Source organism: Phascolarctos cinereus, unplaced genomic scaffold (genome assembly GCF_003287225.1).
Source record: "Phascolarctos cinereus isolate Bilbo 61053 unplaced genomic scaffold, phaCin_HiC Scaffold_9;HRSCAF=440, whole genome shotgun sequence".
NCBI lineage: Eukaryota > Metazoa > Chordata > Mammalia > Diprotodontia > Phascolarctidae > Phascolarctos > Phascolarctos cinereus.
Genome location: NW_027556402.1, coordinates 15,962,595 through 15,975,611, shown reverse-complemented (window position 1 = coordinate 15,975,611; position 13,017 = coordinate 15,962,595). Strand labels below are relative to the sequence as shown.

At 40.4% G+C, this 13,017-nt stretch overlaps 1 protein-coding gene across 1 annotated transcript in view; it reads right to left on the bottom strand.

Annotated features, from left to right (window-relative positions):
• The window catches only part of MOB1B (MOB kinase activator 1B), a 62,009-nt gene that overhangs the window by 34,259 nt on the left and 14,733 nt on the right, over window positions 1-13,017 (bottom strand). The window lies entirely within an intron of this gene.

Below are 13,017 nucleotides of genomic sequence, written 5' to 3'. Positions count from 1 at the left end.
TCCATATCCCAAAGAGATTTTATAAAAACAGAAAAAGGACCTATTTGTGCAAAAATATTTATGGCTTCTATTTTTCTGGTAGAAAAGAATTGGAAATTGAGGGGATGCCCATCAATAGGGGAATGGCTGAACAAGTTGTGATATATGACTGTGATGGAATACTACTGTGCTATAAGAAATGACAAGCAGGATGATTTCCAGGAAAACCTGGAAAGACTTACATGAACTGTCGCTGAGCGAAGTGAGCAGAACCAGGAGAACAACGTACACAGTAACAGCAATACTGTACAAGAACTGACTACAAATGGCTCAGCCATTCGCAGCAATACAACGATCTAAGACAATTCCAAAGGACTCATGATGAAAAATGCTATTCGCCTCCAGAGTCTGAATGCAGATTGAAGCACTTCGTTTTTTTCTTGGTTTGTTTGTTTTTGGTCTGTGTTTTCATTCACAATATGACTAATATGAAAATGTTTTGCATAACTGCTCACATATAACCTATACCAAACTGCTTACCAATCTCAGGGAGGGAAGAAGAGAGGAAGTGAAGGAGAGAATCTGGAACTCAAAATTTTAAGAAATGAACATTAAAAATTATTTTTACATGTAATTGGGAAAAAAAGACTAAATGGTTTCATTAGTCATTAAGAAAATTACTCCAAAGTGGCAAAAGAGAATCCTGACCTATGGAGATCAGAAGGTAAAAAAAATTCACACAAAGAATAAGGGTAAGAAGCTCACTAAACATTTGGAACCAAAAAGGCTGTATACTCTGAAAAGATGGCATCTACTATTCATCACAGGAAGTCAAGGAATATTGTAATTACTGTTTTTGGCAGAGAGTTTCTACAGAGAGATGTCTGCATGATATGCCAAGGCATTGATATGTTAACCTCATTGTGGGGTTTATTTATTTATTTTTGCAAGGCAGTGGGGTGAAGTGACTTGCCCAGGGTCATACAGCTAGTAAGTGTCAAGTGTCTGAAGCCAGATTTGAACTTGGGTCTTCCTGAATCTAGGGCCAATGCTCTATTTTTACTTCACCATCTAGCTGCCCCTAGGGTTTATTTTTAAAATAAATTTTTTAAAAACTCAAAATTTTTTTTTAATTTTTACTTATTTACTTATTATTATTATTATTATTATTATTATTATTATTATTATTATTATTTATGAAGCTAAGGCACTATCTCTACAGTAGCTAGCTACCCACAGAGAAGTCTGCTTTCCTCCTGGGTAGAGAATCTACTCAAGTTGTGACAGGTAACCTCCAAAGACCTGACAAACTGGATGACTATTATTTACGATGATTCACATGGTCATAAATGACAGTCAGAAAGAATCTGGAAAGCCCTGATAAAGACACTGCATGAAGTACTAGGCAGGAAACCAAACACTTTTCTTACATGACCTAGATTACCCAATATATCTCCTGCTTATCCTGAAGGTGAACACATCATAAATGATCAGCTGGTGAAAAAGATAGTGTCTGAGAAGAGGACTTGAAAATCAGGGCCACAGCTTTGGAAATAACAGGCTCCTGGCCCTGGATGGAATGTGCTTAACAAGCGTTGGCAAGAATGTATTGCTTTATATACGCCAAAGAGGTCAATGACAATAAGAAAGGACACACACACACACACACACACACACACACACACACACACACATACACACACAGAGATACACACACACACACAGCAGCAGCACTTTTTGGATAGCAAGAACTACTAACAAAATATATGTCCATCAACTGGGGAATGGCTAGGCAAGTTGTATCACATGAATAATGGGAATATATTGCTGTGCTCTGAAGTGCAGGAACACAAAATACGGCGAGTACTGAGAAGCAGAGAAGACTACGAACTGATGCAGTTTATAAGATGTCTACCAACAATGCAAATGGGAAGAGCAACAGCAAAGTGAATGGGAATGCTGTGAAAGTTCTAATGATCACATCTGCCCCCAAATACAAGACCTGACATGATGCTTCCCCTCCTCTGCAGAAGTGGAATACCGATGCAGAACCCGCCATAGGCTGTCAGCCCTTTTTGATGTTCGTTATCTTTCCTTCTCTCAATAAAGCATAGCTTTGGGGAAGAACACATTTGAGAAATCTTGGTGATGTGAAACCAAAGGGTAAGTTAAAATATCTTTTAAAAATAAACCTCCTAGGAGGTAAACGGATCAATGCTATTACATATTACGAAGATTTCTCTCCAGAACTCTCTCTGCCACAAGCACAGCAGCTCTAATATTTCCTGACATGCCTTAAAGATCATTTCATCATTCAAAAAGTGGAAGAACCAACAAGAGAAACTGCCATTCTAGATCTGATTCTCATCAAAGAGGAAACGGCTGCTGGGGTAGAAATACTATGAACTTTGGCTATGGGGGGAAGTGACCAACCCATCTTAGATTTTGAAACAGACAAGAAAAGACTTTTCCTTGTCAGGAAAGTCAGGAAGAGCCTGACATGTACCCTAGAATTTCATACAGGATAACAGAATTAGAACTGGAAGGAACCTCAGGCAACACAATCCTGTCATTTGGAAACTGAGGCCCAGAAAAGTTAAATGGCACAGTAGACAGAGCTCTGACTTCAAGTCAAGAAATCTGGAGGTTCAAATCCAGCCGCAGACAACTGGGACCCTGGACAAGCCACTTAACTCGAGTCTGCCTTAGTTTCCTCACTTGTAAAACGGGATAACAACAACACCTATCTCCCAGAGTTGTAGTGAGAACTAAATGAAATTCTTGTAAAATACTTAGCTAGTGCTGGCACCATATAGAGATGCTATATAAATACTTGTTTTCTTTCTTCCAAAATCACCTGTCCAAGGCTACACAGTTAGTAAGTTATAGATAAGCAGAGGTTCTAGGACCCAGCTTCTCTACCTCCAAAACACAGAACTCTTTCCCCTCCACCCAATGATTCAGAGAAAGGAGAAGCAGAATTCCTGGGGACTAAGCTTCCGGGGGGGAAAAAATCAGCCTAGGAGAAATGGAAAGCTTTGTTGAACTTCTAAGGACACAATGAGAAGCAATTCTGATAATAAAGAAAAGAAGTCTTCCAAAGAGATTACTACGTACTACACACAAAGCTCAGGGCCGAAAAGGGGACAGGGAAGAGATGATAAACACAAAAGAGTGACGTGGTTCTGTGAGACGATCATCGTGAGCATTCACGTTCAAAACGAGCTGTGGCTAGTGGCTGGTTGCCAATGACAACAAAAGGGTTTGATCTGGGGGATTCTGAAACAAACTAGGGGGAAAGAAGAGGTTCAAAGAAGGAATAGGACTGTTGCTTTGGGCAGATGGGGCAGTAACATGGGATGCAGAAAGAGCTATTTAACACATTTTTCTCCTGTTTAATCTGCAAAGGTTAACAATATTTGGAATGGAGAAAGCAGGATGGCTACCTGCAAGCTAACCCTGAAGAGCTCAAATCAGCTGGCCCAGAGATCTACACTTCAGGGTGATGAAAAAGCCAATCAATGTGATCCCTGAACCACCGCGTGGACCTTCATTCTGTGTCTGCCATTAGCTGCTCTTAGTTTCAACTCCATCAACATCTTCACCATTCTCCCCACCTCAGGAGAACTCATCACCACGGAGGTGGCTTCAGCTTTGCTACTCACACCTCGTCAGTACCTCAGCTGCTTCTGTGTCTCTGACTGGAAGGCCAGAGGGTGGAACAAAAACTCTTCCCACAGCCGCCCTTCCAAAAGGGCCCAAAATGCCAGGCATCTCTTCATCTGCTACCAGCTGCTTTGCTAGGTTTCCACTCCACCATCCACTTCATCACGCCCCTCTGGAATCCTCTCCTCTTCTTCTCTGTTTCTGTTACATATCGCCTTCCCTCATTAGAATGTATGCTTTTTGAGGGCAGGAACGGTCTTTCTTTTTCTTATTTATATCCCTACAGCTTAGCACAGTGTCTGGCACAGCCTTCATGTTTATTGTACTGTATCATAATGGCAATTTCTGTGAGTTCATGGAGAATGACAGACTACAAAAGATTACAAAATGATGTGGTACTGATTTTCAAAAACAAGAAGAGAAGAGAGTCAGAAAGCTACAGACCAAGGAGGTGGACTGCCCTTCATGCACAGGTCTGAGACATCATCAAAGGGCTGCTTCAGTGACCATTCAGAAAAGGAAGCAGTAACCACAAAAAACCAGTACCGCTTTATCAAGATGTCATACCAATATAAACATTCTTCCTCAACTTTAAAAAAAAAAGGGGGGATAATAAAAATATCTACCTCCCAGGACTGCTCTAAGGATCAATGAATGGGACATTTGCAAAGTGCTTAGCATGGTGCCCAGTACACGGTAAGTGCTAGAGAAATGCTAGTTAGGTAAGAAGAAAAGGAATAAGCATTTCGGAAGCATCTTCTAGGTGCCAGGCACCGTGCAAAGCACTTTACAAATATTTCACTGACCCTCACAACAATCCTGGGAGGTAGGCATTATTATTATCCTCATTTTACAAATGAGGAAACAGAGGCAAAGAGATTCAGTGACTTTCCCAGGGTCACACAGCTATTAAGTGTCTGAGATCACATTTGAACGCAGGTCTTCCCGACTCCAGAGTAGGGCTCTAACCACTTTGCCACCTAGCTCTCTCACTAGTATTATTGTACTTTTATTTCTTTTTTGGACCAGGTTACTAAACTAGTTAATTGGGGAAATGATGCAGCAATAATTACAAATTCTTGCAAAGTATTCACCAAAGAACCTCATATTGTTCTTGAAGAAAAGATAAAGAAACAAGAGCTAGACAACAGTAGAAATCAGGTGAATTCAGAAGAGCAGGAACGTAAAGTTGGAAAGGGTCTTCAAAGTCATCTAATTCAAAACCCTTTATAGTTAAGCAAAGGGGCCGGGAGGGGAAACAGGACTGTCAAGATTACCTAAGAAGCGGCAAAGCCAAGACTTGGACTCAGGTCCTCTGTCTCCAAATCCAAAATTGTTCCCATACCGTCGGGAATGGCTCAATGCCAATTTCAAGGACTATCGCCAGGAGTTTCCCACATATCTCTGCTTGGCTCTTTTATCAATGACTTGGATGAAGGTAGGTATCTATGGTGTTTTATCAAGTTTGCAGAAAACACAAAACTAGGAGGGATAGCTGACACAATGGAGGCCAGGGTAAAGAGTCACAACAGCACTGACAGGTGAGACCACTGGGCCAAATCACAGAAGACAAAACTGGAAAAACTTAAATGGAAAGCCTTATAACGCAGTTTTTAAAAATCCACTTTACAAACACAAATGAGGAGGGGATGGTTAGCCATCACCACACCCCTCAAAGGGGGTTCAGGTCTATTAAGAGTGTGCTACAGCAGCCAAGAAAGCAAGTGGGACCTCAGGTAAACCCACAAGAGGCGTGACGCCACTCACTGTACTCTGGGGAGTGTCCAGAGGATGGCAACTCAGAAGGTGAAGGGCTTCAAGTTCACTGACACAGGAGCACAGGTTGATGGAATCAGGAGTTAGCCTGGTAAAGGGAAGCCTGAAGGGAAACATGAGAGGTGTTTTCATATACTTGAAGGGTTGTCGTGCTTGGCCCCAAGGCAGAATTAAGAGTAATGGGCAGAAATTGCAAAGAGGTAAATTTAGATTTAAGCTAAAGAAAAAAAAGTGTCCTAACAATTAGGGCTATCCAAAAGTGGGCTGATTTGGTTGGAAGTAGGGCCTTTCTTATAAAAAGTGGGATGCCCATCTGTCTGGTATTTTGGATTCTTGTACAGATATGGGTTCAAGTAAATGTCATCTGAGGTCCCTATATCAGAGGTTGGGATACTATTAGCCTGAGCTTATACTCCCATGTTCTCTGGCAAAATATAAACAATTATTATCACTTAACATGTAGTCAAATGATAATTAGAATTTACCCTTTTTGCCCCTGACCACCTAAAGGAAATGCAGTACAGGACCTAGTTAATTTATACACTGGACAACCAGTTCCTGGATAAACAAGGCTTGTTCAAGATTTCTCAATCCCTGTCTCACTCAGAAGATGAAGTCACGAGCTCCCCCTCACTCCTATCCTATCATCAGGTATCTTGAGGGGTGCAACAAAGCGAACCTAACATCATATGAAGTTAGTTCTGAACTTACAAAAAGTTTTAAGTGACGCATGACTTTGGTCTGTATGAAAAAGCCACCTGATCTGTTGTTTAAAATATCTACAGTGTACATATTCCCCAGACACTAATGGTCTTGCTCCCATTCTCTATGGCACTGAGACAGACAAGATCCCTTATTCACTCATTTTGCCTAGAAACTCAATTTTCCTTAGTTCAGAACGCATATATATATATATATATATAATATAATATGTATGTATGTATATATATATATATATATATATATATATATATATATATATATATATATATATATATATATATGTATACATGGATGAGTATATATACCTTTGTACAGTTATCCCTTCCGCATCACAGAGGCTGGTATGTGTCCCTCAATCTGGAAACTGTGTAAAATTTGTTGGTCCTCTCTTCATATCAGAGAAGAAGTCTGAATTATTATGGTATTCAAAGATAAAATGTGTTGACATTATAGAATAACATACACACACACACACACACACACACTTCACACATTTCTGAGTTCCTAAACTTTTCTGTGTCATCTGCTGGCCTTCAAGTCTCATTTGTTGCTTCCCCAAATTCCCATTTAATTTCTTATGCTAACTTGCGACATATCGAAACCATGATGGGGAAAGCCATGATGTGCAAGTGATAACCGTACACACTGTCTGTGTCTGTGCCGGGTATGATGAGTTATAAAGATGAATAAAAAGGTCCCTGTCCTCAAGGAGAAAGACAGACTATGTACACACATAACAAAAACCAATCTTTTATAATACAAGGCATGCATGCATACATATATAAAAAGAACCAGGAAAACTATAAGGCCTCCAATCAATCCACCAATCCAAGAATAAACAAAAATGTCCTTTTATGAAGTTGATAAAAAGGGAAAAGGAGAAGAGAGATGCAGGGATCCATTTTTTTTATACTTCAAGATATATTATTACATATCTATCATTTAAAAGCAGTAAGCATGGAGACTTGTGAGTGCCTAGGAACAAAACCAGGCAGGAAAGGGAGAATTCCCATGGGCTCACCCAAAGCTTGAAATCCCAGAGTCCTCCCCTTTCTTCTCTGGTTCAGTAACACCAACTCAACCACTCCCCACATACAGGCTCAACACTGAAAGGTCAAAAGTACTAGGCAGCCTACATGCCATATGTATTTTCTAAATAATTCATCAGTGGTTTAGTCCTCCTCCGAGAGAAGGAAACAGCTCCTCCGACTGCTGCCGTTAAGAAGAAGGGCCCAGGCCAGCATCTGTGCATGTTCAGAGAATGGACGGGCACCTTTTGTTTTCACATGTGGCTACCTCTCTAGGCTCTGTTCACATCTGAACAACAACAACAAAGTGACTACTTTTATCCAGGCTCAGCCACAGTAAGGACAATGAGATAAGCAAGACCCCACAAGGCTGGATGCTTAGACTTTCACCTTAATACTAAAAGAAGCATAATTCCCCTACAGAGCTTCCTTTTTTTTTTTTTTTTGGTGAGGCAATTGGGGTTAAGTGACTTGCCCAGTGTCACACAACTAGTAAGTGTCAAGTATCTGAGGCCAAATTTGAACTCGGGTCCTCCTGACTCCAAAGCCAGAGCTCTATCCACTGTACCACCTAACTGCCCCTGCAAAGTTTCCCAAGTAACTTTCAGGTCTCTACTCGTCTTAGCACCTTTCAGCACCACCAACCCCCAATGCCCTAACTAACGTCCAACTTTGAGCAACTTCATCGATACCAGTGAAGACACGTACACCTGCTTTGAGAAGCAATGGCCAGATCGGTACGTTCCAAGGCTGCCCCAGGGAACAAATCTGTGAACTATGGAAACTGTGCTCAAGTTTGGTAGTGGTCAAAAACAGACTAGTTAAGTAAGGGAAGAAATGAAATAAGCCAGTGGCTGTAATAACAGCCTTTGCCAAGTCCATGATTGGGTTAAGATACCCCATCTGACAAAACTAATGGAAAAACTAAGCATCAGTCATCCAGAAGAAATTAAGCTTAGAACCTACACCTTACATATGCCACAATAAGGTCCAAATGGACATACAAACTCATTATTTTTTAAATTTTTTTTACACAAACTCATTATAAAAGGTCATACATATATCATGGGAAGGTGATACCTTTCACCACTATGAGTAACAACAATAATAGCATTTATATAGCCCTTCAAGCTTTGCAAAGTGCTTTACAAGTATCATCTCATTTCATTCTAACAACAGTAGAATAACAAGTTATTCTAACAACAGATGAGGAAACTAAGGCAGAGGTTATGACTTGCTCAGAGTCATAAAGCTAGTAAATATTTGAGGTATTATTTGAACTCAGAGCTTCCTGAACCCAGGCTGAACACTCTATCCGTTGGGCCACCTAGGGGCCTAACTAGGGGAACAAATCTTAACTAAACATGAAATAGAGACAATCATAAAAAATAAAATGGACAATTTCAAATACATAAAACTGAAAAGTTTTTGTACAAGAAAAATTCAATTATAATTAAAAAAGAAAGAGTTAACTAGGGGAAATATGTGCAGCAAATTCCTCTGATAAAAGTCTCATATCCAAGATACACAGGAACTTGATACAAATGTATATAGCAAGCTCCACACCACACTCCATAAGTAACAGAGCTTTTGTTAACCAACTTGTGGCAACCTCTGTGCAGGTATGAAAATAAGGGCTATGAGGGAATACTGCTCAGACGTTCTATGGGTAAACACATCAAACCTCCACCCTTCAGTCCACTACTTGACTCATTACACCACTTATTCTGTCACACTGTACTCACAGGCATCAAGTGACATAGTCTGATACTGCCTCATAAATTCTTACAAATAGAGAAACTAATTCATTTGCTCAACTTCCTCCCAGGCTTTTTTTTTTTTTTAGAGAGAATATCTAGTGAGCTGAGCAGTGGTCAATTTGAATTCATTCATTCAACCAATAAATATTAACTGCCTAACATACACAGAACTGTTAGGAATTGAGACAGTTATTTAAATTAGGTGAAAGTTGATCGCTTCCCTCATGGAGCTCGCAGTCTGGTAGAAGGATAAGACATCTATAGATAGCTATACTATTCTATCTAAGTACATCAGCAAAATGTGGTGAGATATGGGGGCAAATGTCTCATCACCTCAGGAACGGGGTCTCATTAGGGCCAGGGTTGCCTGTCTTCATGTGGAAGATACATAAATACTGGTGAATGTCTGAGGCACAGAAAACTGTTGTTCTGAAACAGGAGAACAACCCAGAACTGCCCTGGGGAATGTGTACAGGCAGCAAGGGCTAACACGAACAGAGAAATTCCCTTTAAAATGGATCTTTAATGGTAGGCGTAATATTAACTCTTAGGCCCCTAAGGTTCTCTTTTGGCCATGGGTGCCCAAAGAGCCAAGTATCTGCGAGCTATTTATTAACTCTGAACGAAATTTACAACCAACATTGCTAAAAGGTGTAGAACCAAGCTAGACTGGTGGGCTGGAAATTATTCAAACACCTCCCCTCTTCCCCAACAGAGACAATAGCTGCAAATGCTGCAGAGTACCAACTATACAATCAGTGTGTTATTTTTTACTAAGACAACAGGTCCAAATCCTAGTTTCCAATACTCCCTACATCAAACTGAAAGCCCTGAAAGAATCCTGGATATCCTCTGAAACCATTGAAATGTTGGATACTAAGCCAGTTATGCTACCATTTAAACCATTTCAATGCTTTCTTTCAAACTGTCACCCTTTCCATAAACAAGCTGCGTCAAGAAAATTCAAAAGTTCAACCACAAAGCATAAGCAGTACTTACCATGCCTGAGCTACAAGACAAAAATAAACCAGTCTCTGCCCCCACTGGGGGATAATAAAGTGCCCACAGACAAAGGGGGGCAGGTTAGCAGACAGGAGAGACTGGGGAGCAAACGACAACCTCAGGCAAAGTGCTCTAGTATCTGAGGATGGTTTCATTGACCTGTTTGGATAAGAAGGAACAGCCAGCAGGGAGAAACCTCCCAAGAGGAAAGCCAAATGTCTTTGATGTCGTGCCTTTCACCAGCTAATTAGGCTTCTGCATACAGAGTCACTAACACAAAAACTCTAATCATCTAATAACAATACTATAGGAAAATGACATCCCTAGCTTGCTACCCCAAGCATTTTATTAAACACATGTAAAATGAGACCATGAACACAGAGATACACAGGGCTATAAAATCAAGACAAGTATTTACAGAGTTACTCTGTGCCTAGCACTGTGTTGAGTACTTGGAGAAGCAGGAAATAGGATCCCTTCCCTCAAGAAACTTGTAGCTTTGTTGCTATATGAAAAACTGAAAACCAATGCAAGGTCATAAGAAGAGACTAGAAAGCTTTTCCTTTGTTTGACCAAGCTTGAAAAGCGCCTGGGATCTCTGGTGAGAGATGGCCCTTCTCTACTACAATTTAGCATTTTAGTGATATTCTACTTATTTTCAATGTCTTTGATGATAAACACAACCTGATTAGCCCTTTAGAGGGCTGGATTTTTCACTGACTTCTTCCTCCATAAAATATAAATAATTTGATATTAGCCCTGTTTTTAAAGGATGCTGAGGCTACCTCATCCCACATGAAAGTTACTCAAATTCATCGACAGATCTCTTACCTCCTTGGGCCTCACTGTTCTCATCTGTAAAAATAAGGGGTTGTATTAGATATCCCTCTGGCTCCAGAGCTACAGCTTGACGTTACATAGTTTAACAGCAGTTGGGGGAGCTGGGATCATTAGCCATGGGGAGGAAGAATAGGAAGGGCAAGAGGTTAAACAGTAGATCAGCAAGGGCTTTTCCCTAATTTTTTCTCCATTATCTCTCCATAAACACATCATACAATTTTCAATTTTTGAGTTTGGAGGCCCGACTTGTTAAATCTCAACTCAGAACAAATCAATTGGCTATAAGGTACAAGTCAACAGCTCAATTCTAACACATGCTTATGCTCCCTCCTACTGAAAATGAGAGGCGGCTGTTTTTCCTTCATAACTAAGACCCAATTTCCTCTCACAGATTAAAGTAATTTAACCATACTTTAAAACTAATGCATACTTCCTTGCAGTTAAAATGCACTGATTACTTACAATGTCTTTAAAAAGCCAGGAGAACAGGCTCATAATTGGCATTCAATCCCAACCCAGAGCCCATTAGGAACAGCACAGCCCAAGATAAATTGGTGTTCTCTTCTTTCCCAGACCTGCACAATGATGAGCACTCTGCAATCAGCTCCCAATCTCAAATCTCCAAACACCACTAAGAAAAATCTGCCCACACATTCTCTAGCCTGCCTTGTGTGGCTGGTAAACATGCAGAGACACAGAGTAAGCACATACTGCAATCAGGGACATGCAGTTTTATGACTTCAATGGTTTAGAGAGAGAGAAGTCAGTTTAGCCTGAAAGAAGTTTAAAAAAAAAATCAGAATCAAACTCCTCCAGCTACCTACACTTTTTATTGAGATTGTGAATTTCATTCAGAAGTAGTTCATAAACAACAGCATTTAATTATTTTTGATTCTCTGAGCAACAACACAGTTACAACTGAAATTCATTACCCTAAGAGGCTGACATATAAATTCAACATGAGCAGAGAAGGTAATGCTTTCCATATACTTTTGCTAAAGGGCTTCCATAATACTCATTGAGGCTAACCTGAATCAATTCCCAACTAGGAGAGAACCTAGGGACTCGGAACGAACAGTGATATTCCAGTTGAAAACGCATCTCATTTTTAAAAAAAATGCATCTCCTTTAAGAGAGGCAGTCTGGTACAGGAGGTCAGCCAGCAGGACCTGAAGTCAGGAAGACAGATTCAAAGCCTGGCTCTAATGCCTGTAACCACACACCACTGAACCTCTGAAACTCACGTAGCCCCCTAGGAGAGATGTGTGCCTGCTAAGTTAGAGACAGCCATGATCTGCTCTGATGAAAGGACTTTCTATACTCACAAAATCACAGATCCTTCAACACAGATATATATTTTGTTGAATTGAGAAAAAGAGAAAGCTATTGTAGTTTACAATTTAATCAAGACTGGGTCGCAATCAGAAAATGGTACAAAGTCCTGTTGAGTTGGTATCACTCTTCAAGAGTAAAAGAGTCAGACACCCATGGTCTTAAATGTCAATTCATCACCAAAATAGGTTACCCAATCAATTTTCTTTGTTTTTCTGTTCTTCCGGAGCCCAGTGTGAAAACAATAACAAATGTTATGACATGACTTGAAACAGGACTTCTACATGTGCAGCGAGATCTGGGAATTACAGTAAAAGATAAATGACAAATCTTCTATTTTCGGGGAAGGGAAGTAAGGCCATTTCCTCCAAGGGACAGGATTTGCAGAGCCCAGAGTAACAGAGATACAAGACAGAAAGTATGAAATACTTGTTCTGTGGATTTAATTATATTACTTTACCTCTACAAAGCTAAGAGCATATTCCCATAGGTCATATATCTGCACAGATTTCTAACTTGGGAGGGAGAACGCACAGGGAGAATAGTGGAATCAAGATGTAAAAAGATCCTGACAAACAGAATGACAGGATGAAGCTAACAAGGTGAAATGTAACCAGAATAAATGTAAAGTCTACATCTGGATGAAGGCAGGGGAAGAGGGAGAGAATGAGATGTGGCTAGACAGCAGGTCAAACGAAAAGGCCCCCAGTGGTTAAAATGAGCTCCATGGGAGGCAGCAGCATGATGTGGCAGCCAGAAAAACCAAGACAATCTTAGGCTTCACTCATATAATTACAGTGTCCACAGCGAAGGGTTGGCAGCCCTGCTCTATCCTGCTTTGTTCAGACCACTCTTGGAGCATTAAGTACGTTCTGAGAGCTGCATTTTAGAATAGACATTGATCACCAGGA